Here is a 5,603-nt window from a genome sequence, read left to right as displayed (position 1 = left end):
GGAGATAAGGGACTAAATACCCTACTGTGTTCCCTTCCTGTCCTCAGTTTCCATGCCAGGGACCCCCATTGGCCGAGCCAGAGATCAAGAGTCTGTTAATGTAGTCCATAGAGGTCAACCTCGTAGCAGGGCACAGAACAGAGTGGAGAGAGTGCAGAGTGGTTCTGGGGGGAAGGCAAATGAGCATCCCCAGCTCCCTGTTCTTGGACCAACAAGAATCCTGTTGTAGACCAACAAGAATCTCCAGTGCCTCGAAACGCCGAGTCTTGGCTCCAGCAGTGCTTGACAGCTCTCCATAATGCTTACCTCTTCCCAAAGGACAAGAACTGAACCAGCCAACTGGGGCACTGTGCAGTCTTGGGACGTGCTGCGAGCCCCTCCCTTGGCCCTCATTGTATTCACTGGGCTGCCAAGGGAGAAAAACCAAGCCAGGAAAAGGACTGGCCCCCCTCATCCACCTAGGCATTTGCAGCTCTGCCAGCACTTGGGCATCTCATCCATGACTTAATCATGGACGAGGTCAGTAGGTCTTTATACAGGCTAGAGATGCCACTATCTGAATGGTGGAAATTTATTCCTGCCAGGATTTTGCACACTTCAGAGTTGAATCCCATCTCTGGGAGAAGGAAGCAGCAAGTAAACTGGTGTGTGTGTGTGTGTGTGTGTGTGTGTGTGTGTGTATAAGAGGGGAGGAGTAGAATGCAGTCTTATAAAGGGATGTTCTTTCTGTGTACACTTGCCCAGCCTTTGCAGGCAAATACGTGGCTGCAGTTGTGGCTAAAATATGAATGAATATGGTTGTGTGCAGGTGCATGAATGACTGTATGTTTCTGTGAATGAATGCATTTGAGATGAAGTGTGTATGGGAGCCCTTGCAAGCTGGGATAGTGGTTTGCAGGTGCTTGGCAGTCTGGAAGCATCCACCAATCAGTGTCTATACCTCAGTCTGTAAGTGCTGGGTTAGGGGAGAGGGGGAACACTCAATTTGCTCAGAGCACCTCCCTTTTGCTGCTGCTGCTGTGGCAGCATAAACCATTGACAATTAATTGCCTTGTCTTCCCTTAATCCTCAGGAAAGAAAGGCAGGGAAAGACAAGGGAAACCATGTGGTCAGTCTGTTACCAGTTGAAGTTTCCTCCAAACACCAGAAATTGTCCTTAGATCAACTCTAGCCCCACAGCCTCCTGACTTGCCCACAGTGCTCCTCCTTGGGGCTGAGCAAGGGGCAGATGAGTAATAGCTGGGGGTATGATTCTTCTCTGACCTCCACTTCCCTGATCTACTAGCCCAGCATGGTAGAATTATGCATATTCTGTCCTTGTCTGAAAACCTTGAGGTCGAAAACATGTTACCCCCTTCTCGCTCTCTCAGCTAGACTTCAGGGATTGAAAGGAAGGTCCTCATTCTATTAGGAAATCGTGATAAACATAGATGATCGGGTAATTGTGAAATGGAAACTTGACATCGTAGATGTATCAAAAAAGATTTTAAAGCCCACTTAATTTTAAGTCAAATGATTGAAATATATCTTGGGCACTCCTTCTCCTCCACCCAAGGCCCCCCACATCCCTTGTCATCCAAGTGGCCTCCTGAGAGGGCCCTTGTACACAATGGCCCTAATTAGTCCCCTCATTAACAGTCTCTGCAGAGGCCAAAGACTGAATGGGTCAGAGAAACCAAACTCTTTTATCACAGAGAGACACAAGTGCAGCACATTTGGGGAGAGTGGGTCAGAGAGAGAAGGTCGGGGAGCAAGAAGTATGGGGAATGAAAACTCTACAGAACTGCCTCATCTGGAAATAGAATAATCTAATATCCACCCCCCCCCCCCCCCGCCCCGCCAAAGCTTTGAGAGTCACTATATAGCATCTATCTTGCTTCCATTGGAGGGCACCCTTTATATTCATGTATATAGCTCATAGGTATGTATAAAAATGTATGCTTGTAAAATATATGGATGAAAACTGTTAGCTATGTGAAGGGGCTCCCCATAAAAAGTCTATTTTTAATAAATGCAGATTTTAACAATACAAGATAATTATCAGATTGCATACTTAAGCCCCCAGATTAAACCTAATCCTATTTTGGTGGGTTACTATGCCTTTTCTGCCAAGCAGCCATGAGAGGAAGGAACATCGCACAGCCTTTGCTTATGAATGTACTGTCTCTGCTAAGTGTGAATGCGCTGGTGCTTTGTGTTTGTATGAATGGGGGTTGCATGTGCTGGTCAGAGGCCACGTGAGACACGTGGGGTGGGAATTATATCTTAAAAAGATGAATTGAAAAAATGAAACGGGAAAGTGTGAATGGCATAAATCTCTCCCATGGTGCCCCTTCTTTTCTATTACCCACTGCCACCAAAAGGCACACCTCTTTTATTAAAATTAATTCCTGGCTTTGCAAATAACAATAGATCAATATCTGTACTTGAGTTCTACCCTTCACTGGGACCACACTGCTAAAAACAGAGAGCTGCAACACAAAAGATACCGCAGTCAGCTCAAGCAAAGGGTTATTTTTAGATCAGAAAAAAGAAGGGAAAGGAAAAAAAAAGCAGTTCTGGGTTTTGCAATCTAATTTGGTCCCTTTTCTTAAGGGAAAAAAAATCCCATCAATGGCATTTTCCATACAATCTGATTTCTGTTTGGCTCCTAGAAAAAGAAGAAGAGATAGATCTAGGGCTGAAAATTCTGGAGTTTTATGGCTGATTCCAGCTAGTAGCCTTTCTTCACCAGGCTCCAACTGAATTAATTTGATACTATTTTTGAAAGTCAGTGTTTCTAAGGGAGACCTAATGACGCACTGACGTCAATGCAGGTCAATAGCACACACTGCTGGAACTGGGCGTGCTACACCGAGCCAGAGCTGGAGCCTTTTCAAACAGCCCCAACTCTGCAAATATCCCAGCTTTGCAGGGGGAAAAAAGACAGGGTTTTATTAGCATTGAGACCCTCACCACTCCCCCCCAACACCTTCAAAATTGATGCATGTTTTCCTGATGCAAAAAAGGAAAGAAGAAAATCCAAACAGATACAATCAGACCGCACTGCAGTGCCAAAAAAAAAAAAAAAAAAAAAAAAAATCATACCTGTCAAAGGAACTGTATGTAATCCGTGCACACACATTTACGTTCAGAATGCAATGCATATTATTAGGGTCTGTCTATAAATAGATCCCGAGAGTGTATGCATGGGGACTTAGTCCTCAAACGGGCTTTTTGAACGTGGGTGATGAGTTCTTTGCTCTGATCAGTTACTCAGGAGGTGCCTGAATGTGTGGGGGTGGGAACGTGGGAGGGGGGCTGCCTCCTCTCTCTCCTTTCCTCTGGCTCTCCCCCTCCTTTCTTCTCTTTTTCTCTCTCCCCCTCCCTCCTGGCTCACCTCCCCTCGCATCTCCCTCTATCCCTCTCTCATTTCCTCTTTCTCTTCTTCTCTCTCCTTCAGCCTTCCCCCTCTCCTTCTTTCTCTCCACCTCCCTCTCTTCTCTCCTTCTCTCCCCCTCCCTGTCTCCCCCTCCCTCTCTCTTCTCCCTCTCCCTCCAAGTCTGGCACTGAACGCGAACTGTTTTGCTTTGCTCCGGGAAGAGTGCAGACACATAACGTGAAATCCCGAGCTTTTTGCGTGGTGCATTTAAAATGCTTCCTTATTTATATTACCCTCATTCCCTCACCTCTCCCACCCCCTCACCAGTCCTTCCAAATTTCCCTAGAAATCTATGTAAAGCGTGTGGAGGGGAAACATTTGCACAAAAAGTGAAGGAGCTCGCCAAGGTAGGTTATACCGTGCACTGTCTTGTGTTTGGCTTTTGCAAAGTTTATGATGTCAGTTGGTGGATGTTTGGAGGAGTAGATCTGTGTGACTGGCCATGATTACTGTCTTTTTCACTGAACAATTATATTTGTACAAATTGCCTAGACTTCTTAAGCAGGCTTTCCGTGGTGGTGTGTGTGTGATTTGTGCAGGAGTCATGCCAGTTGGAAGATGATCCTGTGGTGTTAAGCTGGGGGGAGGATGCTGCCTCGCCTCCCCCCACCCTGATGTTTTTTTGGAGGGGGGATTCTGTAGTGGGCAAGTGCTTCCTCCACTCTGTCATATTTTGGATTGGTTCTCATTCATTAAGTGTCTTCATTCTTGTAATTATTTTGCACATGAAAATTTAGTTGCAAAAAGGCTTCATGAAGTCAGAGCAAAGTGGGGAGTGTGGGGAGATAAAGAGTCAGAGCATGGTGGTGGTGATGGTAGTGGTAACATTTCTTGCACAGAGAATTTAATCTTCTCTCTTCTTGGGATTTGGAGGAAATGCTAACCCTTTGTGGGTACAATCAAAATAATTTTTTAAAAACCCTATTAGTGGGTAAAATGAAATTAAACACACAGACACACACACACACACGCACACACACACACACTTCCATTGCAAAAGCAAAAACTGCTACAGCTCACAACCACCTGTAGAGGGAAATCTTTATGCATGATTTCTTAGGGCTGGTTGTGTAGAGGAAAACCGCCTGAAAAGGCGCCTGGCAAACTTTGCAGCAAGAAGACAAGGGAGGCTGAACTCAGCAGGGTGAAGGGTTATATCGCGGGGGGCGGCAGAGGAGGGAAAGGCTGGCGCCCGGCCAGGGTCTCTCACAGCCTGGGAAGCTGCAGAGTTGGCCTCCTTGCTTTGGGAACCTGATCCGAAGAGGGGTCCAGTTTGGAGTGGAAAAGCTGAAAGGGGACAGGGGCTTGCAGGGCACATGTGATGGCGGGGTGAGGCAGTGTTCCGTGAGGTCAGGGGCTGTGTGGTGCCTGGTGCCTGGTGGAGATGGCGAGGGCAGAGGCCAGCTTTTCCAGCGGGGCCCTGGTTTCCCTGCTGCCACGCAAAGCAAGGTGGTTATCAACAAGTGTTTCTCCTGAGAAGATTAGTTTTGACAGAGACTTCAAGGGGTTCTCTAATCTGGGTAAATCCACCAGGGCTTTATTGTGTGTAGCAAAGAGAGTCATTCTTTGTTAGGAAGGAGCTTGGGGAAGAGAGGTGGAGTGCCAGAGAGGGGGGACTTTTGAACATCAGCCATTTGACTTTGGGGGCCAGAGTTCAAATCCTCCAGAGAGTTGAAAAGGCTGAAAAGAAGGTTACCCCTTTTGCTGCCCCCATACCTTTGATACTGAGCTTTATGTTTAATGTGAAAATTCAGTGCCTGGTGCTGGCCGGACCTCGTCAGTGGGAAGTCCATGTGTCTGAGAGCAGGGTTTGTTTTTTTTTTAATCTAGGGAAGCAGGCAGCACTCTCAGCAGTAGTACTGTATTTTTTTTTTCCCTGCAAATGATCTTCTAGGAAAGCTGAATCACCTCCACTCTGAAGAGCAGCCACTCCAGGAGGTGGAATACAAGTCTCTAGAGGAGGGAATACCCCCCACACACGGCCTTTAAATATAGACGTGGGGGCACCATTTGAACGTGAAGTTAAAATGCACTTGGAAATATGGGGAAGGTAACAGGCCATGGTTCTCTGGACGGGGCTGGGCTAGTAGTAGTGAAGACCACCAGGATGAGGATGTGATTCTGAAGCAGTGAGTTAGTATCTTTTTGACTTGGGAGGAGGGGGCGGGGGGGGGGGGGGGGG

The 5,603-nt window shown here is 46.9% G+C and overlaps 1 long non-coding RNA gene across 1 annotated transcript in view; it reads left to right on the top strand.

Moving 5' to 3' along the window:
- The first annotated feature begins 3,353 nt into the window (after positions 1-3,353).
- LOC125912917 (uncharacterized) overlaps positions 3,354-5,603 on the top strand; it is a 69,261-nt gene continuing 67,011 nt past the window's right edge. The window contains exon 1 of the long non-coding RNA XR_007454872.1: positions 3,354-3,772. This is a non-coding gene — a long non-coding RNA (uncharacterized LOC125912917). The remainder of the gene's footprint in view (positions 3,773-5,603) is intronic.

This window comes from Panthera uncia, chromosome D1 (assembly GCF_023721935.1).
Source record: "Panthera uncia isolate 11264 chromosome D1, Puncia_PCG_1.0, whole genome shotgun sequence".
NCBI lineage: Eukaryota > Metazoa > Chordata > Mammalia > Carnivora > Felidae > Panthera > Panthera uncia.
The sequence above is the reverse complement of the archived record's forward strand: the minus strand, read 5'-3'. Positions and strand labels throughout refer to the sequence as shown.